At 37.4% G+C, this 26,329-nt stretch overlaps 1 protein-coding gene across 9 annotated transcripts in view; it reads left to right on the top strand.

The window, feature by feature from the left end:
* Positions 1-26,329, top strand: part of CTNNA3 (catenin alpha 3) — a 1,860,557-nt gene that overhangs the window by 148,911 nt on the left and 1,685,317 nt on the right. The gene's annotated exons all lie outside the window — the stretch shown is intronic.

The raw sequence follows: 26,329 nt of genomic DNA, 5'->3' as shown, positions 1-26,329 counted from the left end.
AAAAAGCAACTTTGGGAACTTAGTTCTCCAAGTGTTAGAACAGCTTTCACTATAAATAGGTTTCAGAAATGTTTAGACAAGTTCTTGGGCCTATAGCAAATTGTTAAGGGAATTAAGGTAAGTCAGTAGGAGGAGGCATTCTTAACTCTAGCCACTCTTTCCCACACTTACTGATTCCTCATTAGAGCCTGAACTTGGGCTAGATCATTTAAATCACTTGTAAGTATATCTAATCAAACAATAATACTTTATCTATGAAAAAGGGAAGACCTTATTGTGACAGGTAAACTGTGACAGTTTTTTTTAATTGTTACATCTTAATAAAATTTATACATTGTATTTGTATTATTAATATTATATAGTATATAATATTATATAAATTATTTGTATAATTTGAGTTGTATTATTCAACTCAGTTCTTTTAATATTTCACACAGAATGAAGGCTAGTTGAAAAAAATTTTTTGGAGATTAAGATTAGGATTATATAGCCCAACATTCCCTGAGAAGTATTCTGCAGAGCCTGTCTTCTAAATATGCAGCATGAAAAAAAACTTTTTAACGGTCTGTGCTACACACAGAAATTCCCTTTGAATGCTTTATTTATTTATTTATTGGCTGCACAGCTATGTAGGAATTTAGTTCACCAACTAGGGATGGAACCCATGTCCTTTGCATTAGAAATGTGGAGTCTTAACCACTGGACTGCGAGGGAAGTTCTTCTCTTAATGTTTGATGCACATTAGCACATTAAAGTTGGTGAGAAATGTCAAAGCAAAGAAACTTGGTTACCTTTGCTTAACCCAGAGCTTCCCAAATTTTGTGACTCTAGAAGTTTCTATAATATATTAATCTTGGTGTTTTCTCAGACCGCATGTTGGGATATAGTGGTTTAGAATATTTTTAGTTTATGATTCTATTAAATTTGTACTTAGAATGAAAAAATCATAGTGGAGAAACTTCAGTGCCTTTCTAATCTAGTATCTTGCTGAAGTAGATAGACTGTCCTTCAGTATGAAATAGACCCAATGGTCTAACAATATAGATGATCATGTACAGTGATAGCAATCTCAATTCTGTTAGACAGTAAAGTGTATTTTGGATAATTCTAGTCATTGAAGTGCAGAAGGAAATGGCAACCCACTCGTATTCTCGCCTGGAAAATCTCATGGACAGAGGAGCCTCTTAGGCTGCAATCCAGTCATTGAAGACATTTTTCTCAAGCTGAGTTTAAAGCTGCATCCCTGCTATTTTCTTTCACTGCTTCTAGTTTATCTTCTGGAGCAACACAGAATCAAGGCCATAGGAACTGCATTTTCAAATAACTGATGATTACTCTTAGGACTTACCTATGTCTTCTCTTATTTAAGCTAAAAATTCTTGACTTTTGAAATTTGCATATCTCGTATGATTTTGTTTCAGTCTTGATTTTGACGTACTTGAACATGATAAGCAGATTTGTTTTAGGGTTAAAGTTTGAAAACGTCAGCGCCTGGACTCCCTGCGTGTTTTCTGGTGCTACTGTCATTATGTCAGTTTTTATTATGCTGATGGTGTCTTGTTTTCTCATGTGAATGGCTATCTTTGTATATGAAACATTAATTACCTCATCTGGAATTTATCTCAGGAATTTCCTCACTCTTTTGTTAGATCTTTAATGTTTTTAACATGAAGCATTTTATATTTCATCAAATCTTGTTAGTTTTCTTCAGCAGAAGGGCTGGATTGAATTACTAATCTGCCAATATAAGAAACAGAAATCCCAAGAATTGTCTCTATAAATCCTTTGCTATACGTATTCTAGATTATAGGTAACAGCCATGAAATGTTGAAGTCAAATCGTCTTGAAATAAAAAAATGTTCTGATAAGAACACTGCATAATTTACTCCGATAATTACCTCTCTGATTTAATGTCTAACATTATCTTGCCTATCATGATACCCTTGTCATGTTGTTGGTTCACAGTGTTTTTGTGAACAGTCTCTGAACTTGGACTACTCTTAATCTAGGTCTTCCTTCTTTGATGTATCTAAGTCACTTCAGTTGTGTCCAACTCTTTGCAGCCCTGTGGACTGTAGCCCACCAGGCTCCTCTGTCCATGGGATTCTCCAGATAAGAATACTGGAGTGGGTTGCTGTGCCCTCATCCAGGGAATCTTTCCAACCCAGGGATTGAACCTGTGTCTATTATACCTCCTGCATAGGCAGTCAGGTTCTTTATCACTAGTGCCACCTGGGAAGCCCTCTTCTTCTGATACAGTTTATCTTTTTATTATTATATGTAAAGATTGATGTTATCTTCATATTCATTGAGTTTTGTCTTGTTAATTATGTCTTTTCTAATATCCTTTCAGACATTCTTGACTTTTGATTTATCTTCCCCTCCTAACCTGGATGTCATTTTCAGATTTCTTCTACTAGTTATTCCTGAAAAAATGTCTAATGAAGTGGACAATAGTGATATAGCTTTGTTTTAGATAAGATCAAATATTCACACATTTTGAATAAAGTTGTTGAAATGAGCTTCAAACTCACTTCATTGGGTTGCTGTATGAACTATGTTTATGTTTCTTTATTTTATCCTCAAGCACTTTCTCAAAGACCTTTCTGAAATTAAGATGTATTCTCTGAAAGATCCAGGAAGTATCAGGAAATTGGGTGCCATATTTGTGAGCATATTCCAGAAATACCAAAAAAAAAAAAAAAAAAAAGATGTATTCTCTGGGGTATCACGGATTTATCAGTCTAGTAACCCCAGTTATATAGAAATGAGGTTAGTTTGGCATAGAAGACATAGATTGACTTAATTTTAGTAACCCCGTAAGAGCTCTAAGTGATCATTGCTTGCTTGCTTTTATTTCTTTTCTTTCTATTTTTTTGACCTCCAGTTTTCAGTTACTCACATTCTACTTACTTACTGCAAACCACTTCTCTGCTTTCTTCTGGATTTCCCTTGTGGCTCAGCTGGTAAAGAATCCGCCTGCAATGTGGGAGACCTGGGTTCAATATCTGGGTTGGGAAGATCCCCTGGAGAAGGGAAAGGTACCCACTCCAGTATTCTGGCCTGGAGAATTCCATGTCCATGGGGTCGCAAAGAGTCGGACACAACTGAGTGACTTTTACTTTCACTTTCAAGATCTAGATATAATTGGCTTGAACCTTCATTCTGTTAGTGTAATGTTAACCCCAAAGTTTCTGCAAATTCTGTTAGGCTCATATTCTCAGGGTCACCTCTGACTCCAAGTTTTTGCTTCCACAGAATTACTTTAGCTTATGGATGATCTTTCTACTTGTATTCTGTGGAATGTTAATTCATACTTGGAAGTAGACCCTTTTCCTGTTTAACACACACACATACACACATACACAAATACTCCCTTACAATGCATTTTTATGTATGTATTGCAAACTTATTACAAACTTGGGAAGATGAAAAGGAGGGGATTCTGTAGTATAACTGTATATTCTAAGTGATATACTCTTACCATTTAGAATCCTTTAGCAACTTCATCTTATTGTCCTTCCACCTCTGCTCACTACTTGCTCTTTGTTTTCTCTCATATTCCTAAGCAGTAAGATATTCTATCAAGCCACTATTGACTTGATTTCTGCTAATTTGTATACTCAGATATCACTATCCCTATCTATACCTGAAGGTATTTTCCTCAGTATAAATAGTTTCTTTCCCAGGAATTCTGTAGTCAGCTCTTTCTCTCTCTCCTCCTCCCTCCACCCCCTTTTCTCTCACACACACTCAACATCCTATTATAAAATAATGTATTATAAATATTCTTTCTGGGGCGGGCATCGGCTACGAAAATATAGAGTTCTTCTTCTGGGCACACATACTTCTTTCAAAAGCAGTGGACTGCCTTTTTATTTATTTTCCTAGTGTTGGATATGATACCTGCTTTTCCTCCAGTCTTATCTTGCTATTTTATGCAAGTTTCTGGTCATTTTGGCTCCACACCCCATAACACCCACAAAAATCCCTGCTACAATTTTTGGGTGTTTAATCTTTATTGAACAGTATCAAAGAATTCCTTTGCTGTCACAGTAGTTTCTTAAGTGGCCTTACTCTTTTCTTCCTTATTATAATTTTTCTAAATAACAGAATTTTCATCCCTATTGGGGATCCCTATTTCCCTTTAGAAGTCAAGTAAATGAAATATTACTCTATTTTTTATTGATAGTATGTACGTCTATATTTCCTGATTCCTTATCTTTATTAAATTATCCTCTTTTCACTGAGACTGTCCCAGTGATGTAATTATGATCAAACATTTATGAAGACATAGACTGAGACCACCAACTTGTGCAAAGATGGTTTACTGAGTAACTCTCCATGGGATAAGTACTTCCAACCAACACAGAGTTAATATATAATTAAATATATCAGGGATTCTTGACTTTGCAGTTTTAAATATACAACTGAGCGACTTCACTTTCACTTTTTACTTTCATGCATTGGAGAAGGAAATGGCAACCCACTCAAGTATTCTTGCCTGGAGAGTCCCAGGGACGGGGGAGCCTGGTGGGCTGCCGTCTATGGGGTCGCACAGAGTCAGACACAACTGAAGTGACTTAACAGCAGCAGCAGTTCCTTAATGAAGTACGTGTTTTCTTCCAAGAAGTGGGTTCCGGTGGAATAGGTCCAAATCAAGAGTAAGAGAGGACAGAGAAAAAAGTGATGCTGTTTCAGTATATAATTAATTATAGAAACTTGAAAAGGCAGTTTGGCTTTATCACCACCATTGCTCATAACTTTCTATGTGAATTTAAGTTTAAAAATTTCTGTCTGGAACCTTTCAAGGTTTTTGAATATTTTTATACTATTTATACATTTCAAGATTCCACACCCTATTTTATTGGCATATGAATTTTATAAGGGTCAGTTTTCTTTGAGAGAATGTTGACTTGTATAGCTCTTGTTTTCTTTGGGGGTCAGAACAATATGGAGAGAAATTAAGGTGTTTGGCAGCAGAGAGACCTTGCTTGAATCCTGGTTATACTGTTGATTAGCTGGGTGACTTTGGGAAAGTTAAAAATCTGTGAGCCTTAGTTTCTTCTTCTGAGATGTTGGGATGATAAAGCCTAAATAACTTAAGGACCTTGTGAAGATTAAATAATATAGTATATAAAATACGTGATAAGTACTGGCACAAATTTTCTTTTACCTTCCTTCCTTTCCCTGTCCTACCTTTTCCCACTGTGGTATCTTACTTCCATTTTTCATCTCTTGAGGTGCATGCAATATTATCCTTATTCCTAAAAATGAAGGGAAATAAATTTGAATCTTGAGTTGAACTAACTTTTCTGGCTTTTTCCATTTATCATACCATAGCCAGGTTTATTTTTCTTAAAATGGGAATATTTGTCCCTTTGGATTAGAAATAAGAAATGGCACCTCTAGTTAATAACTTATGTCAAATGTATATTTAATATTTGCTACAAACATTGCTATAAAGCATTTGTATACAGACCAGTAATTGTGAATATGAAGAATATTCATAATGTTGATATAAAGTCACATATTATCATAATGATAGCACTTAGAATTTTTGATGCCACCCTCTGTTGTTAAAATGCAGATATGTACCAGCAAAAGGTCTCCTAAATCTTATTATTAAGAATGTCAGCAGTCTATAACAAGAGAAATTGCTGTACAATTAAATGCTATTAGAAACCAAGTATATTCTTCAGAAGATTCTAGGCAAAATAATAGGGTCATTTCAAGGTTTAAAGAGAAAAACCAGTCACAAGACTGGTATAAGATAGATTAAGGGAAAAAAGAAATAGAGACAAATAGGAAACAAATTGCTAGATATGTATTAAATTTTATGCTAAAAATGCTGCTACTACTGCTGCTAAGTCACTTCAGTCATGTCTGACTCTGTGCGAATGCTAGGGACAAAGAAAATTTAAGCCATGTTAAAGAAATGTTTACCATTAAAAAGGACCTGCATCATTTCAGGTAGCTTGAGTTTCATTAATTAATTAGTCCATTCAGCAGATGGTTATTTTTTTGTGTGCTTACTGAGTGCCAGTCACCATAATATGTGCTAGAGAGTAAAATTTAGAAAATATACTACCATGGTCCTGTTCTGGAATATACAGACTAAAGATATAAATTTATAATGTTACTAAGATATTTATTTATTTGGCTCCACCAGGTCTTAGTTTTGGCATGTGGGATCTTCAATCTTCACTGTGGCATGTGAACTCTTAGTTGCAGCATGTGAGATCTAGTTCCCTGACCAAGGGTTGAACCCATGCCCACTGCATTGGGAGCATGGAATCTTAGCCACTGGGCCACTAGGGAAGTCCCAATATAAGTTAATATGATCGAAGTTGGTATAAGGTGTTGTGGAGGCATGATGGCAATTGTATCAAGGAAGTGTTTTGATAATAATGCAGAGGCAAGTTTGGAGAATGACTTAACTAGACAAAGAAAGTGTTCAGGACTGAGAGCATTTTAGCTGGAGGGAACACTATATGCTCAAAGACCAGTAGTCGTTCTGAATGGCTCAGATGAAGGCATAATGTTTGGGAGGAACAAGAGTTGAACTGCAGAATCAGACATTGACCTACTTGTGAAAGGCCCATATGCTAAGTTAAAAAGTTTGAACTTTAGTCTGAAAATGAAGGGAGAACTATTGAAGATTTTAAGCAGAGAAGTGATACAGACAGATTTGAATTTTAGGACAATTATTCTGATAGCAGCGAGCCAGGGGGCACAGTGGAGGCAGAAAGGACAGTGATGAGACTGATACAGTTTTCTGGTTGTGAAATGATTATGTGGGGTGGGGGAATTAATGATAAAAATGAAGGAGGAACAGCCTGCAATTTGGAAAGTGATTGGAATCTATTTAGAGGGAAAGGGAAGTGTTAAGCAACCTTTCAGGCATCTGATTGAGCATTGAAGATATTGGTTTGCTGTTTACATAGAGGAGAAGCAGTCTATGGATTTTATACATGTTGGATTTGAGATCCATATGGGAGATATTAGTCTTCTCTGGTGGCTCAGTGGTAAAGAATCTGCCTGCAGTGCAGAAGATGCAGGAGATGTGGGTTCAATCCATGGATTGGGAAGATCCCCTGGAGGAGGGCATGACAACCCACTCTAGCATTCTTGCCTGGAGAATCCCATGGACAGAGGATCCTGGTGGGCTACAGTCCGTAGGATTGCAAAGAGTCAGACTGACTGAAGTGACTAGGCCTATGCACATGAGATATACTAGATATTGAAATATATATCTGGAACAAATAAACAGGAGGTAGATCGGAAAGCCTCAAGAAGTAAGTATTAGGAGAAGCACTAGGTTTGTATGAGATCATCTGGGGAAGGTTTATACAGTTAACTTAAACTTTTGGTCTCAAATCTTTGAGACCTTGTGGTTTAGTGGAAAGCTCACTGAATGATGGATCAATAGGTTTGTGTTCAGTCTGACCTCAGTAGGGATATTTGAGACACCTTTTCACTGGAGTCCCTACCCCTGGAGATTGGTTCACAGTTCAATACTCCAGCTTTTCTGAGGGGTATCCCCCCAAAATTGGCTCTGTCTTACCTTGGAGCTCTGGTGGATCCATCAAAGTCTACCTACCTGATGGGGGAAAATGAAGGGAGTGGCTTAGGTTGGTATACAACACAGCTTCCTGCCCTCTCTGGCTCAGTACAGACTAAGTGGACAAAAACTACAGTTGTCTGTTTTCCTTTAGGAATGGCCATTGGTAGAAGCCCCACTGATGGGTGGGAAGTCTTCTCTAGCACAAAGCCAGTCCACAAAGATGAGGAAAGGTGCCTGCTTTGTCAAATATGTTCAGTTCAGTTGCTCAGTCGTGTCCGACTCTTTGTGACCCCATGAATCGCAGCACGCCAGGCCTCCCTGTCCATCACCAACTCCTGCAGTTCACTCAGACTCACGTCCATCGAGTCAGTGATGCCATCTAGCCATCTCATCGTCTGTTGTCCCCTTCTCCTCCTGCCTCCAATCCCTCCCAGCATCAGAGTCTTTTCCAATGAGTCAACTCTTTGCATGAGGTGGCCAAAGTACTGGAGTTTCAGCTTCAGCATCATTCCTTCCAAAGAAATCCCAGGGCTGATCTCCTTCTGGATGGACTGGTTGGATCTCCTTGCAGTCCAAGGGACTCTCAAGAGTCTTCTCCAACACCACAGTTCAAAAGCATCAATTCTTCACCGCTCAGCCTTCTTCACAGTCCAACTCTCACATCCATACATGACCACAGGAAAAACCATAGCCTTGACTAGACGGACCTTAGTCAGTAAAGTAATGTCTCTGCTTTTGAACATGCTATCTAGGTTAGTCATAACTTTTCTTCCAAGGAGTAAATGTCTTTTAATTTCATGGCTGCAGTCACCATCTGCAGTGATTTTGGAGCCCCCCCAAAATAAAGTCTGACACTGTTTCCACTGTTTCCCCATCTATTTCCCATGAAGTGATGGGACCGGATGCCATGATCTTCGTTTTCTGAATGTTGAGCTTTAAGCCAACTTTTTCACTCTCCTCTTTCACTTTCATCAAGAGGCTTTTTAGTTCCTCTTCACTTTCTGCCATAAGGGTAGTGTCATCTGCATATCTGAGGTTATTGACATTTCTCCCAGCCATCTTGATTCCAGCTTGTGTTTCTTCCAGTCCAGTGTTTCTCATGATGTACTCTGCATAGAAGTTAAATAAGCAGGGTGACAATATACAGCCTTGACGTATTCCTTTACCTATTTGGAACCAGTCTGTTGTTCCATGTCCAGTTCTAACTGTTGCTTCCTGGCCTGCATACAGATTTCTCAAGAGGCAGGTTAGGTGGTCTGGTATTCCCATCTCTTTCAGAATTTTCCACAGTTGATTGCGATCCACACAGTCAAAGGCTTTGGCATAGTCAATAAAGCAGAAATAGATGTTTTTCTGGAACTCTCTTTCTTTTCCATGATCCAGCGGATGTTGGCAATTTGATCTCTGGTTCCTCTGCCTTGTCCAAAACCAGCTTGAACATCAGGAAGTTCATGCTGAAGCCTGGCTTGGAGAATTTTGAGCATTACTTTACTAGCATGTGAGATGAGTGCAATTATGCGGTAGTTTGAGCATTCTTTGGCACTGCCTTTCTTTGGGATTGGAATGAAAACTGACCTTTTCCAGTCCAGTGGCCACTGCTGAGTTTTCCAAATTTGCTGGCATATTGAGTGTAGCACTTTCACAGCATCATCTTTCAGGATTTGAAATAGCTCAACTGGAATGCCATCACCTCCAGTAGCTTTGTTTGTAGTGATGCTTTCTAAGGCCCACTTGACTCACATTCCAGGATGTCTGGCTCTTGATGAGTGATCACACCATCGTGATTATCTGGGTCATGAAGATCTTTTTTGTACAGTTCTTCTGTTTATTCTTGCTACCTCTTAATATCTTCTGCTTCTGTTAGGTCCATACCATTTCTGTCCTTTATCAAGCCCATCTTTGCATGAAATGTTCCCTTGGTATCTCTAATTTTCTTGAAGAGATCTCTAGTCTTTCCCATTCTGTTCTTTTCCTCTATTTCTTTGCATTGATGGCTGAGGAAGGCTTTCTTATCTCTCCTTGCTATTCTTTGGAACTCTGCATTCAGATGCTTATATCTTTCCTTTTCTCCTTTGCTTTTCACTTCTCTTCTTTTCACAGCTATTTGTAAGGCTTCCCCAGACAGCCATATTGCTTTTTTGCATTTCTTTTCCATGGGGATGGTCTTGATCCCTGTCTCCTGTACAATGTCATGAACCTCATTCCATAGTTCATCAGGCACTCTATCTATCAGATCTAGGCCCTTAAATCTATTTCTTACTTCCACTGAATAATCATAAGGGATTTGATTTAGGTCATACCTGAATGGTCTAGTGGTTTTCCCTACTTTCTTCAATTTAGGTCTGAATTTGGCAATAAGGAGTTTATGATCTGAGCCGCATTTAGCTCCTGGTCTTGTTTTGGTTGACTGTATAGAGCTTCTCCATCTTTGGCTGCAAAGAATATAATCAATCTGATTTCACTGTTGACCATCTGGTGATGTCCATGTGTAGAGACTTCTCTTGTGTTGTTGGAAGAGGGTGTTTGCTATGACCAGTGCATTTTCTTGGCAAAACTCTATTAGTCTTTGCCCTGCTTCATTCCGTATTCCAAGGCCAAATTTGCCTGTTACTCCAGGTGTCTCTTGACTTCCTACTTTTGCATTCTAGTCCCCTATAGTGAAAAGAACATCTTTTTGGGGTATTAGTTCTAAAAGGTCTTGTAGGTCTTCATAGAACCGTTCAACTTCAGCTTCTTCAATATTACTGGTTGGGGCATAGACTTGGATTACTGTGATATTGAATGGTTTGCCTTGGAAATGAACAGAGATCATTCTGTCATTTTTGAGATTGCATCCAAGTACTGCATTTCGGATTCTTTTGTTGACCATGATGGCTACTCCATTTCTTCTGAGGGATTCCTGCCCACAGTAGTAGATATAATGGTCATCTGAGTTAAATTCACCCATTCCAGTCCATTTTAGTTCGCTGATTCCTAGTGTTGATGTTCACTCTTGCCATCTCCTGTTTGGCACTTCCAATTTGCCTTGATTCATGGACCTGACATTCCAGGTTCCTATGCAATATTGCTCTTTACAGCATCGGACCTTGCTTCTATCACCAGTCACATCCACAACTGGGTATTGTTTTTGCTTTGGCTCCATCCCTTCATTCTTTCTGGATTTATTTCTCCACTGATCTCCAGTAGTGTGTTGGGCACCTACTGACCTGGGGAGTTCCTCTTTCAGTATCCTATCATTTTGCCTTTTCATACTGTTCATGGGGTTCTCAAGGCAAGAATACTGAAGTGGTTCGCCATTCCCTTTTCCAGTGGACCACATTCTGTCAGACCTCTCCACCATGACCTTCCCATCTTGGGTTGCCCCATGGGCAGGGCTTAGTTTCATTGAGTTAGACAAGGCTGTGGTCCTAGTGTGATTAGATTGACTAGTTTCCTGTATTTATGGTTTCAGTATGTCTTCCCTCTGATGCCCTCTTGCAACTCCTACCATCTTACTTGGGTTAATATGTAGATACCAACAAAGAGAGCTAAGCAAAATGAAGAACCAGGCAAAGATGTTCCAAACAAAGGAATAAGATAAATCTGTAGAAGTAGACCCTAATGAAACAGAGTTATGATTTTGTCAGAGAATTCTGTCAATATGTGATATTGACAGAGAATTCAAAATGACAGTCATAAAGATGCTCACTGAGACCAGGAGAAAAATGCATGAACAGAGAGAGAATTTAAACAAAGTGTGAAGATAGATAAAATGTTTATGAAATACCATTAAACAGAACAATGTATGCATTATGGAAGTCATCAAAGGAGAAAAAAGAAATAGAAAAAGAACCTGGAAGCTTATTCAAAGAAATAATGGCTGGAAACCCACCAAATCAGGGGAAAGAAATGGACATCCAGCTCTAAAAATCCTCAGTGATACTGAAAAGATGAACTCAAAGAAATCTATACTGAGACACATTATACAGTAGTATCCCTTAGGTGTAGCTTTGCTTTTCTTGGTTTCAGTTACCCATGGTCAAATATGGCCCCCAAATATTAAATGATAAATTTCAGAAATAAACAATTCATCAATTTTAAACTGCATGCTGTTCTGCGAAGTGTGATGAAATCTCATGCCATCCTGCTCTATTCTGTCTAGGACAGGACATCTCTTTGTCTGGTATATCCATACTTTTTATGTTACCTATCTGTCAGTACAAGAAAAAAAATAGTATATATGTGGCTTGGTACTATCCATAGTTTCAGGTATCCCTTGTGAATCTCGGAATGTATCCCTGCAAATAAGGGGAGGTGGATTATTGTAAGCAAATTGTCTAAAGTCAAAATGAAAAACAACAAACAAGAGAAAAGTGACTTGTCACATACAAGGGAACCCCTATAAGGCTATCAGTGGATTTTTCAGCAGAAACTTGCAGGCCAGAAGGAGTGTTGAAAGGAAAAAAAAAAAGCACTCATCCAAGAACACTATACCCAGCAAAACTGATCTTCAAAAAATGGAGAGATAAAGAATTTCCTAGGGTATTGGGATAATACCCAGGAGGGGTGGAAAGTGTGTGACAGGCAGCATTGGCCTAGGAGGCCTGGGTGGCTGTGGTGTGTCACTGTGAGCCAAGCAGAGTTGTGCCAATTGCCATCTGGCCTCAGCTCCCTTGTGCAATCCTGGTTGGTGGTGCAGCTAAGTGAGCCTGTTGGCACTGCAGCCTGTGGAGCTTGAGAACATCATAGTAAACACAGTACTACTCAAAGCTTAGGAAGACAGTGGGGTTTTTCCCTAAAAAATTTTCCTAAACTAAAGCTGAGTGAGTCCATCACCACTAGACTTGGCTTACAAGAATGGCTAAAAGGTATACTTCAAGTTGAAAAGATTTGAAACAGTAATACTACAGCATAAGAGAGTATGAAATTACGATAATGGTGAAAGTGAAGTCGCTCAGTCAGACTCTTTGTGACCCCATGGACTGTAGCCTTTCAGGCAATAGTACTGGAGTGGATTGCCATTTCCTTCTCCAGGGATTGAACCCTGGTCTCCCACATTGTAAACAGACACTTCAGGGAAGTCCTGTCAAAAGATAGAGCAGTGGGTGGTTTCCCAATGGCTGGGATGATCCTCCCACTCATTAGCATATGAATTCACCCCACTGGCAAAACCTAGCCAGGCCACATTCCATGGCCCAAGCCCTTGCCCTTGGCAATGGCCCAGACCCTAAAGAGTGGCTTCTCTCTGAATCCTCACAAATCTACCTCTTATCGCTTTGTCTTTCAATGAATTTTTGCAATGAGACATCAGAGCCTGAGCTTCATTAGGTCCTGACCTGAAGACAGGCATCCTGGGTAATGGTAATTATAGAAATAAATGCAAAATACTATATTACTGTAATGGTGGTAGGTAAATCACTTTTAATTCTAGCATAAAAGTTAAAAGACAAAAATATTTAAAACAGCTATGACTAAATACATGGTAAAAATATACCATATAAATAAATGGAAACTGTGATAACAATAACATAAAGTGTATGTGTGTGTGAGAAGTAACAGTGTAGAGTTTTTAATTGAACTTAAGTTGTTACCAACTCAAAACAGATTGCTACAAGATTATTTTAGGTAGACTCCAAGGTAACCACAAAAAATACTAAAGAAGTTACACAAAAGAGAAAAAAAAAGAAATGAAAGCATATCAATACAAAAAACCCCCAACAAAACATAAAGGAAGACAGCAAGAGAGGAAAAGACAAAATAAAGAACAAGACAGGAAAAAGAACTAAGAGACTGACAAAAGCAACTGATTAAATGGCCATAATAAATACCAAGGATCTTTTCTGATCATAATGAAATGAAATTAGAAATTGACAACAGAAGGAAAACTGGAAAATTTATTAATATGTGAAATTATATGACATTTTTGAACCATTAGGTCAAAGTTGAAATAAGAAAGGAAATTAGACAATTCCTTGAAAAAAATGAAAATGAAAACATACCAAAACTTACAGGATATAGCAAAAGTAGTACTAAGAAGGAAGTTAGAGAGATAAATCCCTACATTAAAGAAGAAGAAAGTTCTTAAGTAAAGAACTTAACTTTATACTTAAAAGAGCTAAAAAAGAAGAACTAAGCCTAAAGTTACAAGAATGAAGAAGGAAGGAAATCACAAACATTATAGCAGAAATAAATGAAATAGAAAATAGGAAAACAAGAGAAAACAAGAGAAGAAACCAATCAAACTAACAGTTGGTATTTTTTTAGAAAAATAAGCAAAATTGATAAACTTTAGCTGCTGCTGCTGCTATTAAGTCACTTCAGTCGTGTCTGACTCTGTGCGACCCCATAGACGGCAGTCCACCAGGCTCCCCCATCCCTGGGATTCTTCAGGCAAGGACACTGGAGTGGGCTGCCATTTCCTTCTCCAATGCATGAAAGTGAAAAGGGAAAGTGAAGTTGCTCAGTCGTGTCCGACTCTTAGTGACCCCATGGACTGCAGCCTACCAGGCTCCTCCATCCATAGGATTTTCCAGGCGAGAGTACTAGAGTGGGTTGCCATTGCCTTTCCCAGACAAACTTTAGCTAGACTGACTAAATAGAAGAGATAAGATTCAAATCAATAAAATTATAAGTAAGAAAGAATACCACTAAGGTCACAGGAATAAAGAATGATAATAGAAGACTACTATGAATAATTATATACCAACAAAAAATACTTGGAAGAAGTGTATAAATTCCTAGAAACATACGACTTACCACCAAGACTAAATCATGAAGGAACAGAAAGCCGAAACAGACCTATGACAAGAATAAAGATTGAATCAATAATCAAAACCTCCTAAAAAAGAAAAGCCCAGGATGAGATGGCTTCACTAGTGAATTCTACTTAATATTTAAAGAGGAATTAATGTCAATCCTTCTGAATCTCTTCCAAACTGCTGAAGCAGAGGGAATAACCTCAAACTCACCTATGAAGCCAGATAAGAATACCATAAGAAAAGAAATTATAGGCCAATATCCCTAATGAGTATAGATGCAAAAATATTCAAAAATACAGACACACTGAACTCAATAGTTTAATTTAAAGATGATACACTATGATCAAGTGGGTTTTATGTGGTATACAAGAATAGTTTAACACATGAAAATCAATTAATGTAAAACCAGCACATGAACAGAAGAAGCACCAAAGCCTTTGACTGTGCGGATCACAACAAACTGTGGAAAATTCTTAAAGAGATGGGAATTCCAGAACACCTGATCTGCCTCCTGAGAAATCTGTATGCAGGTCAAGAAGCAACAGTTAGAACTGGACATGGAACAATAGACTGGTTCCAAATTGGGAAAGGAGTATGTCAAGGCTGTATATTGTTACCCTGCTTATTTAATTTATATGCAGAGTACATCCTGTGAAATGCTGGGTTGGATGAAGCACAAAGTGAAATCAAGATTGCCAGGAGAAATATCAATAACCTCAGATATGCAGATCATACCACCCTTATGGCAGATAGTGAAGAACTAAAGAGCCTCTTGATGAAAGTGAAAGATTGAGAGTGAAAAATTTGGCTTAAAACTTAACATTCAGAAAACTAAGAAGATCATGGCATCTGGTCTTATCACTTCATGGCAAACAGATGGGGAAATAATGGAAACAGTGACAGACTTTATTTTTTTGAGCTCTAAAATCACTGCAGATGGTGACTGCAGCCATGAAATTAAAAGACGCATGCTCCTTGGAAGAAAAGCTATGACCAACCTAGACAGCTGTTAAAAAGTAGAGACATGACTACCAACAAAGGTCCATCTAGTCAAAGCTATGGTTTTTCCAGTAGTCAGGTATGGATGTGAGAGTTGGACCATAAAGGAAGCTGAGTGCCGAACAATTGATGCTTTTGAACTGTGGTACTGGAGAAGACTCTTGAGAGTCCCTTGGATTGCAAGGAGATCCAACCAGTCCATCCTAAAAGAAATCAGCCCTGAATATTCATTGGAAGGACTGATGCTGAAGCTGAAACTCCAATACTCTGGCCACCTGATGCGAAGAACTGAGTTACTGGAAAAGTCCCTGATGCTAGGAAAGATTGAATGCAGGAGGAGAAGGGGACGACAGAGGATGAGATGGTTGGATGGTATCGCTGACTTGATGGACATGAGTTTAAGTAAGCTCAGGGAGTTGGTGATGGACAGGGAAGCCTGGCTTGCTGTGGTCCATGAGGTCAAAAAGAGTTGGACAGGACAGAGCGACTGAACTGAACTGATAACGTTATCATTTCAGTAGATGCAGGAAAAGGTTTTACATCATTTTATGAAGAAAACTCTCCAGAAACTAGGGATAGAAAAGCTCCTCAACATAATAATGTCCATATATGACAATCTCACAACTTAAACCATACTTAATGTTGATAAACTGAGAGCTTTTCATCTAGGATCAGGAAAAAGACAAGGATGTGAACTCTCACCAGTTTTATTAAACATTGTATTGAAAATCATAGCCACAGCAACTTCAATTGCATTTCTGTACACTTATGATGAACTATCTACCAAGGATATTAGAAAAACAATGCCCTTCTACAATACTACCAAAAAAGAATAATATACCTAGGAATAAGTGTAATGAAGGAAGTGAAAGACTTGTACTACTGAAAAAACTATAAAACTTTGATGAAAGAAATTATAGAAGACAGAAATAGAAAGACATCCTGTGTACATGGATTGATAGAATTAATATTGTTAAACACTCCGTATCCAAAGTAATCTACAGATTGAAGGCAATTCCTATTAAAGTTCCAATGGCATTTTAAAAACAGAAATTTAGAAACAACTCTGCAGTTCGTATGGAACCACATCAAAACCCCAAATAGCCAAATCAATTCTGAGAAAGAAGAACAAACCTGGATGCATCACATTACCCTATTTCAAAAATGTTACAAAGCTACAGTAATTGAAACAGTATGGTACTGGCATAAAGACAGACCTATAGCCCAGTGGAATAGAATGGGAGCCCAGAAATAAATCCACGCATGTACAATCAACTAATCCTCAATAAAGGTGCCAAGAATATACAACTGGGAAATGATAATTTATTCAACACATGATGTGGGAAACTGGATATTCAGATACAAATGATTGGAATTAGACCTTTATTTTATACTACACACAAAAATTAACCAAAAATGATTAAGGGCTTAATTGTAAGACTTTAAACTAAAATTTCTAGAAGGAAACATCAGGGAAAATCTTCATGACACTGGTCTTGGCAATGATTTTATGTATATGACATTAGAAGCACAGGTGAAAAACCCAAAAATAATCAAGTGGAGCTACATCAAACTAAAAAGCTTCTGCATCTAAAGGACACAATCAACCCAGAAAAGGCAACCTATGGAATAGGAGAAAGTATTTGCAAATCATATATCTGATAAAGGGTCAATATCCAAAATATACAAGGAGCTTTTGCAACTCAGAAACTAACAATGCAATTAAGAAATGGGCTAACCACAGAGCAACTAAGCCCGGGCACCACAATTATTGAACCCGAGGCCCAGAACCCAGGAGCTGCAACCACTGAAGCCTGCATACTTTAGAGCCCATGCTCCACCACAGCTTGTGCAAGAAGCTACTGCATGAGAAGCCTGTGCAGTGAGACTAGAGAGTAACCCCTATTTGCCACAACTAGAGAAAAGCCCACACAGTAACAAAGACCTAGCATAGTCAATAAATAAATAAAATTAGAAAAAAAGAAGTGGGCCAAGAACTTGAATAGGTATTTATATTTCTCCAGAGAGGGCATATAAACACCCAACAAATATGTGAAAAAAATGCATAGTGACAGTGATCATCAGAGAAATGCAAATCAAAGCCACAATGAGATATCACCTCATACCTGTTAGATTACTGTTAATAAAATTTTAAAAAGACAAGCATTGGAACCCTTATACACCATCAGTGGAAATGCAAAATATGGTGACATTAAGTGATGTGAAAGTCATTCAGTCATATCAGACTCTTTACGACCCCATGGACTATACCGTCCATGGAATTCTTCAGGCCAGAATACTGGGACTATACCGTCCATGGAATTCTTCAGGCCAGAGTACTGGAGTGGGTAGCCTATCCCTTCTCCAGTGGATCTTCCCGACCCAGGAATTGAACAGGGTTTCCTGCATTGCAGGTGGATTCTTTACCAACTGAGCTATCAGGGAAGTGCTAATACTGTAGTATTTTCCATACCATGGAAAACAGTATGGAGGTTTCTAAAAAAATTAAAAATATAAATATCATTTGCTCCATCAATTTATCTTCTAAGTATTTATTCAAAAGAATTGAGATCAGGATCTCAAAGAGATACTAGCACTCCCATGTTCACTGCAACACCATTCATTAAAGATTGGGAACAACCTATATGTTTACAAATAAATGGATCAAGAAAATGTAGTATATATGCATGGTGAAATACTGTTCAGTATTAAAAAAAGAAGGAAGGAAATTCTATAATATGTAACAACATAGATGAAGACATTATGATAAATAACCTAAACCAGTCACAGAGAGATAAATGCTGCATGACTGTACTTATGTGAGATATCTATAATAGTAAAAATCATAGAATCAAAGAGTGGAATGGTGATTTACAGAGAGTAAGGGGGAGAGAGAATGGGGAATTAGTGTGCATAAAGTTTCAGTTAAGCAAAGTGAATAAAGTAGAAATCTCAGAATGTTGTACCTGTAGACAGCAACAATATATTGTATACTTAATTTTTTTGGAGCATATATCTTATGTTAAGTGTTCTGCCATATTAAAATTAATTAAATAAGCAAGTTTTGTAGCAATATTGAATAAAAATCTAAATAATGTATCTTTTCTTTCTATTTCCTTCAAAAATCCCTTGCTGAGAGATTCTCAATAAATAATTACTGGATTACTCTTTTGTTCAGTCCTCATTCGCTACTGAATACTCATAAGTTTAATGACAGTGATTTCATACTTTTATGGAACTTTAAAATTTATAAAGTGGTAATCTGTAAAGCTAAATTATATGCTTTTGTAGAGCAAGAGCTATTTTTTTTCCCCTCCATTTCATGCATGGCTTGCATGTTACCAGGCCAATATTAAATATTTGTTGAATGAATGTCTTATTTTTCCTCAACTGATTTCACAACAATTTTATAAAGTAAGGAGGCAGGGACAACTTCTCCCATTTCATAGATAACACAATCAAGAGTTAAAGTAATAGTGACTTGTCCCAAGGTATGAAATTATTAACTGGCACAGCAAGGACTTGAACCCAGACTTCAAGAGCAATGTGCTGTCAACACTACAGGATTATTTCTAATTCAGATTTCAAGCTCAATTTTGTACTATGTTCTTAATTTAGTTTTGGTTATCATTCCTTACAATAAAAAATCATTTGTGATATATGTGTCCTTTAATTTTCAGCTTTAGCTGTAAGCTTTCCTTTCATGAGTCATATTATCCTGTAAATTCACTTGGAAAATATGAAAGTCAATGGATTAAGTTCAGAAAATGAAATAATTTTTTTCTTAATAATACTTCACTTTGGTTGCTCTGTTGTTGCCATATTGAAATAGGGTGGATTAGCCTTTCTTATGCTCAAAACATTTTTGCTCTAAATATTAATATTTATAGAGCATTAATATTTATTCTTTGAACATTCCTTCCTTCTGCTTTAGTTTCCAGAATCTTTTGGTACTATTTCACACTGACATTTTAGGGACACTAAGATCACACTTAGTGATTCATTGCTTTCAACCAGGTACTTATTGGATACTCTTTTGTATACATAATGCTGTGAGTATGGAGTTCCTTTTTATGTTACAAGTAACACTTACCATTTTTGCTCAGTCGTGTCCGACTCTTTGAGACCCCATGGACTGTAGTCTACCAGGCTCCTCCATCCATGGGATTTTCCAGGCAATAGTACTGGAGTGGATTGCCATTTCCTTCTCCAGAGGATCTTCCCAACCCAGGGATCGAACCTGGGTCTCCCGCATTGTAAACAGACGCTTAACCGTCTGAGCCACCAGGGAAGTCCTTAATATCTTATACAAATGCACAAAATATTAAATAAGGGAAAATGACAACTGATGAGCTGGCTGTCCTTTTGGAGCAGTGCTACTCAATATTTTTTCATTATAGGAATTAGTAGGCTGCTGGAGCTGTGGAATTATTTGATTCTATTGATCTGACTACAAGAGGAAGCCAGGGCATTGGCAGTGAAGTCCACGGAAGCTTTACTTGCTCTGGATGCATTTTTTCCTGCTGTTTCAGCTGGTTTCTTCTTGTCCTCTTTCTCAAATTACTCCATGAATCTACATAATTTTCATGAACTCATTGAGTGGGTAGTTTGTATAGAACATTGGCTTAGATTTATTTAAAAATATGTTGTCAGGAAAAGGAGGAAAATGTATTTGGGAAGAGGGAATGCTGAGTCAAACTAGATATTTTCTTTTCTGCCACACTCATGCTTCTCTTTTCTGCAAAACAGATTTTCAGTCATTTTAATGGGATAGGAGCAATCATGGCCTCTGTTGTTTTATTTTGTGGATTCTTACTATTATAACTTCTGACCAAAGAGGAATTTGATAAGAAAACACTCTGGATGTGTGTTTACAATGTGTACTTTTGTGATGAACAATACTTACTTTTTGGTTTTAGAGATGCTGTTTGCATCTTCTTATTCTTGTCTGTTGTGTGAAATTTGGCTAAAGTAGTCAGATTGGATGGAGAAGGCAATGGTACAGTACTCTTGCCTGGAAAATCCCATGGATGGAGGAGCCTGGTGGGCTGCAGTCCATGGGGTCGATAGGAGTTGGACATGACTGAGCGACTTCACTTTCACTTTTCACTTTTCACTTTCATGCATTGGAGAATGAAATGGCAACCCACTCCAGTGTTCTTGCCTGGAGAATCCCAGGGACAGGGGAGCCTGGTGGACTGCCGTCTATGGAGTTGCACAGAGTTGGACACGATTGAAACGACTTAGCAGCAGCAGCAGTCAGATTGGACAGAATTTGGATTTCTGTCTCAGAATAAGAGGCTATTTTAATGTTCAGTTTTGACAGTTTTATAGCATACCTAAAGTTTAGATTTGTTTTGGATTCAAATTTATTCATTGGGATTTGTTTTTAAGTTTGAATTTAGTTTGCAATCAGTTCAGTTCAGTTCAGTTCAGTCGCTCAGTCGTGTCTGACTCTTTGTGACCCCATGAATTGCAGCACGCCAGGCCTCCTTGTCCATCACCATCTCCTGGAGTTCACTCAGACTCACGTCCATCGAGTCCGTGATGCCATCTAGCCATCTCATCCTCTGTCGTCCCCTTCTCCTCCTGCCCCCAATCCCTCCCAGCATCAGAGTCTTTTCCAATGAGTCAACTCTTCGCATGAGGTGGCCAAAGTACTGGAGTTTCAGCTTCAGCATCATTCCTTCCAAAGAAATCCCAGGGCTAATCTCCTTCAGAATGGACTGGTTGGATCTCCTTGCAGTCCAAGGGACTCTCAAGAGTCTTCTCCAACACCACAGTTCAAAAGCAGCAATTCTTTGGCGCTCATCTTTCTTCACAGTCCAACTCTCACATCCATACATGACCACAGGAAAAACCATACCCTTGACTAGACGGACCTAAGTCGGCAAAGTAATATCTCTGCTTTTGAATATACTATCTAGGTTGGTCATAACTTTTCTTCCAAAGAGTAAGCGTCTTTTAATTTCATGGCTGCAATCACCATCTGCAGTGATTTTGGGGCCCAAAAAAATAAAGTCTGACACTGTTTCCACTGTTTCCCCATCTAATTTCCCATGAAGTGATGGAACCGGATGCCATGATCTTCGTTTTCTGAATGTTGAGCTTTAAGACAACTTTTTCACTCTCCTCTTTCACTTTCATTAAGAGGCTTTTAGTTCCTCTTCACTTTCTGCCATAAGGGTGGTGTCATCTGCATATCTCAGGTGATTGATATTTCTCCCGGCAATCTTGATTCCAGCTTGTGTTTCTTCCAGTCCAGCGTTTCTCATGATGTACTCTGCATAGAAGTTAAATAAGCAGGGTGACGATATACAGCCTTGATGTACTCCTTTTCCTATTTGGAACCAGTCTGTTGTCCCATGTCCAGTTCTAACTGTTGCTTCCTGACCTGCATACAGATTTCTCAAGAGGCAGGTCAGGTGGTCTGTATTCCCATCTCTTTCAGAATTTTCCACAGTTTATTGTGATCCACACAGTCAAAGGCTTTGGCATAGTCAATAAAGCAGAAGTAGATGTTTTTCTGGAACTCTCTTTCTTTTCCATGATCCAGCGGATATTGGCAATTTGATCTCCAGTTCCTCTGCCTTTTCTGAAACCAGCTTGAACATCAGGGAGTTCACGGTTCACGTATTGCCGAAGCCTGGCTTGGAGAATTTTGAGCATTACTTTACTAGCATGTGAGATGAGTGCAATTGTGTGGTAGTTTGAGCATTCTTTGGCATTGCCTTTCTTTGGGATTGGAATGAAAACTGACCTTTTCCAGTCCTGTGGCCACTGCTGAGTTTTCCAAATTTGCTGTCATATTGAGTACAGCACTTTCACAGCATCATCTTTCAAGATTTGAAACAGCTGAACTGGAATTCCGTCACCTCCCTTAGCTTTGTTCGTAGTGATGCTTTCTAAGGCCCACTTGACTTCACTTTCCAAGGTGTCTGGCTCTAGATTAGTGATCACGTCATCATGATTATCTGGGTCATGAAGATCTTTTTGTACAGTTCTTCCGTGCATTCTTGCCACCTCCTCTTAATATCTTCTGCTTCTGTTAGGTCCATACCATTTCTGTCCTTTATCGAGCCCATCTTTGCATGAAATGTTCCCTTGGTATCTCTAATGAGTTAAAAATATTAACATAGGATAAATTCAGTGTTCGACAAATTATTGGGGATTCTTCAAAGTTTGCACTCAAATCTTTGAACAGGTAAAATCCAGAAATATTAAAATCTCATAAATTAATCATGCTTCCTTTCCCAGCTTCAATTCAGAGATCTTTATTGAGAAGCAGTAAATATAATGAAATTCAGTTCAGTTCAGTTCAGTCACTCAGTCATGTCCAGCTCTGCGACCCCATGAATTGAAGCATGCCAGGCCTCCCTGTCCATCACCAACTCCCGGAGTTCACTCAAACTCACATCCATCGAGTCAGTGATGCCATCCAGCCATCTCATCCTCTGTCGTCCCCTTCTCCTCCTGCCCCCAATCCCTCCCAGCATCAGAGTCTTTTCCAATGAGTCAACTCTTCTCATGAGGTGGCCAAAGTACTGGAGTTTCAGCTTCAGCATCATTCCTTCCAAAGAAATCCCAGGGCTGATGTCCTTTAGAATGGACTGGTTGGATCTCCTTGCAGTCCGAGGGACTCTCAAGAGTCTTCTCCAACACCTCAGCTTTTTTCACAGTCCAACTCTCACATCCATACATGACAATGAGATTACAGTGTATTAAACTAATGTAGAATATCTCAAGAGGTCTGTTTGAGTGATCAAGCACAGTGGCCTATTGGAATAAAAATTTTCAAAACAAGATAACCTCAAATCTCTTTAAGTAAAGTCTGAACCTTAGCTTTTGTCTTATTTTTATCTTTTATACTTCAGCTTCACCTGTAAGGCATAATTAATACTTTAGCATGTTTAAGTGTATATGTGAGTAGATGGGAATGGGATATGTTTAATAGAGATCTAACTTCAGGTTACATTATAGATTTCATATGACCTCTCCTTGATAACTATTTGTTGTTCTAAGTGAAAAAAACTGTTTAAATGAACAAATCATCATAGTCTGAGTCCTTAGAACTAGTTAGTGTCAAAAATGGAGGATATAGGTCCTAATAATGAAAGTTCAAGCCAAAATCTCCACATTATGCAAGCTCCCATTGTTAATGAAAACATCTTGTGGGGATGTATCATTACTGGATTTCCCTTTTTTTCTTTGGTAATGGACATATTACCTGGAAGTATTGGTTTTCATGTTTCTTGTCTTGAAGCCTTGCACATGTGTTTACTCTAAAGCTACTGTTTGGAGTTGCATAAAATTCACAAAGAACGATGTGAAGAAGGGATAAGGTTTTTCCAATAGTCATGTATGGATGTGAGGGTTGGGACTCTAAAAAAAGCTGAGCACCGAAGAATTGATGCTTTTGAACTGTGGTATTGGAGAAGACTCTTGAGAGTCCCTTGGACTGCAAGGAGATCCAACCAGTCCATCCTAAAGGAAATCAGTCTTGGGTGTTCATTGGAAAAAAAAAAAAAAAAAAAAAGAAATAAAGCTAGTATCTTAGGAAAGAGAAAATGCAGAGGGTAAGGAATGTTTTAAAACTGAACAGGTTGATTGGTAAAAGCTTATATTAATTCATAGATAAAATTTCTAAATTGTTTAGAATCTCAGATCTGGTATTAGTTTCATTTAAACATAGTGAGAAGAAACCAAGAAATGGGCAAGGTACAGAAATGATCATACACTATGATAAATAGCTAATTTATAGGTCATTAAAAGTATGCTAAAAGAAATTTGTTTACTATGCTACAAAAGGGGAAAATAAACAGACTTTGGCTATGTTTAAACTGATGGGTAGAGTCAGTTCCCATTTAAAGCTCTGAAAACTCCTTCAAGATCCGACTCAAATTCCTTCATGTCTTCTATATGGTCTGAGTCTCTCCAACAGTATCAGTGGGTTTTTTTCTATTTCACCACATTACGTTTATCTCCTTTTTTGCAGTCTTTTTACTACTTTGCCTTGTGTTAAAGTTAATGGTAGAGTAGAAAGAGTGTAAATATTAAAACCTAGTTCTATTTTGAAATGTATAGACATATTAAGTCACTATATTGTATACTAGGAACTGATATAGTATTGTAGGTCAATTATACTTCAAAAGCAAACAAACAAAAAACCCCCAAAATTTATATGTATAGGGAGATAAGATTTGTGATTACCAGAGGTGAGGTGTGGTGGGAGGGGGAATTGGACAAAGGTAGTCAAAAGGTACATACTCCAATTATAAGATAAGTACTAGAAATGTGATGTACAACATGATAAATATGTTTGACTATTTTATGTTATATATGAAAATTAAGACAGTAAATCTGAAGAGATCTCATCACAAGGAAATAATATTTTTTTATATTTCATTTATTTTGTAACTCTATGAGATGATGGATGTTTACTAAACTTACTATGATAATTATTTTGTGATGTATGTAATTCAAATCATTATGCCATACCCCTCAGCTTATACAGTGCTCTATGTCAGTTATATCTCAGTAAAACTGGGAAAAAGATATCATTTGGCTTAATAAAAGCTTTTGTGATTCTTAAAGAAAGAAAAGCCAGATTAGAAGAAAAGGCCAAGAGAAATTAAAATTAAGAAATTATTGTTTTATGAATTAAAATTATGCATTATTGAAAAATAAAACAGCTTAAACTTTTTGAGTCTCAGTTTACTTACTTTTAGAATGGAGGAGAAATAGGAACTCCTGTGGTTCTTGTGAAGCTTAAATTGAAAAGGATGAAGTAACTGACACTGAGTAGGCGTGCAGTAAATGTCAGTATCTTTCCCATTTTTGAATTTCATGTCTAATTTCCCTGGTAGTCTGTAAGTTATTTTAGAAATATGTTTTATATTCATAGTGCTTTGTGCATAGTAGGCTCTAAAAGATGGTTTGTTGAATTTAGTTTATTGTCCTGATGTGAAAGTTTAGCATTATTTCCTATTTCTTTTTCCTCTGTCACCCTGTATTGAGATAAATATGTTACTTTCATGAAATTAAGGATTTAATTCAGTAGAATGCCATTATATTGTGACTTATTCCACAGAGTTTGAAATAGTAAGGGTCAAATCATTTCTCTGGAAACTTAATTAAATTCTATAAAATTTTATTAGCCTGTCTCATAGCATTATAGTCACAGTGGAATTCTGGTGTGTTTAAGATGGCGAAGTCTCTATTTAGAGATCTTTATCTAATGGCGCACATTGAGAATATGGGAAATAAATGATATAAAGAGAGTAAATGCAAATGTCTTGCAAATGGTATTACTTTGACATTTTCAATCGCTAATCTTCTAAAGTATGTTCTAATTTACTAAAATAAACCAAGAATTCAATTTCTTGTGAGATCTTTTTGCTTAATTAATTATTAGTAGCAGAACACTATTCTGTGATACACTGCAATTTGTCTCCTTTGTGTTTATGTAGTCTCTGACTTAAAAATGAATGAAAGCATTCTGATTCAGCAGAATCAATTTAATAACATGTCTGTTATAGAGCAGAAATGAATAAGTGTTTGCTGAACATGCTATATATGGTTCGATCATCAAAACATTCATTTTTATTTCTTCTCAAAATATAAGATCTGAGAGGTCTTCCTGGCTGAAGTTTGCTGGGTACCTATTCCGCATAAATGTTTCTATAGAGACAAGTGGGTACTTTTACATAAATTTGTTTCCATGATTGGGATGTGAAAGATTTTTTTAATATTAATACTTTCTCATTATTATTGGAATTTATACATTCGTTGTGATTTTTTCTTTAAGGGTAGCATTGTATCCTAAACCATGAAAAGTTAAAAAAAAATTTAAATTCTGTATGTTCTTTTGTTACAATGAGGACTAAACAAGTTTCTTGTTCATGCAGTAATGTTGCTAGTACTTAGCATATAGTTTCTAATTCTTTATAATTTTGTTTCATTATTTAATTTAAGGGCATTTGTTATCTCTGTATTATGAATGGGAGAAACTGAGGCTCACTATTGA

The sequence above is a fragment of the Ovis aries genome, chromosome 25 (genome assembly GCF_016772045.2).
Source record: "Ovis aries strain OAR_USU_Benz2616 breed Rambouillet chromosome 25, ARS-UI_Ramb_v3.0, whole genome shotgun sequence".
Lineage (NCBI taxonomy): Eukaryota > Metazoa > Chordata > Mammalia > Artiodactyla > Bovidae > Ovis > Ovis aries.
The sequence above is the reverse complement of the archived record's forward strand: the minus strand, read 5'-3'. Positions and strand labels throughout refer to the sequence as shown.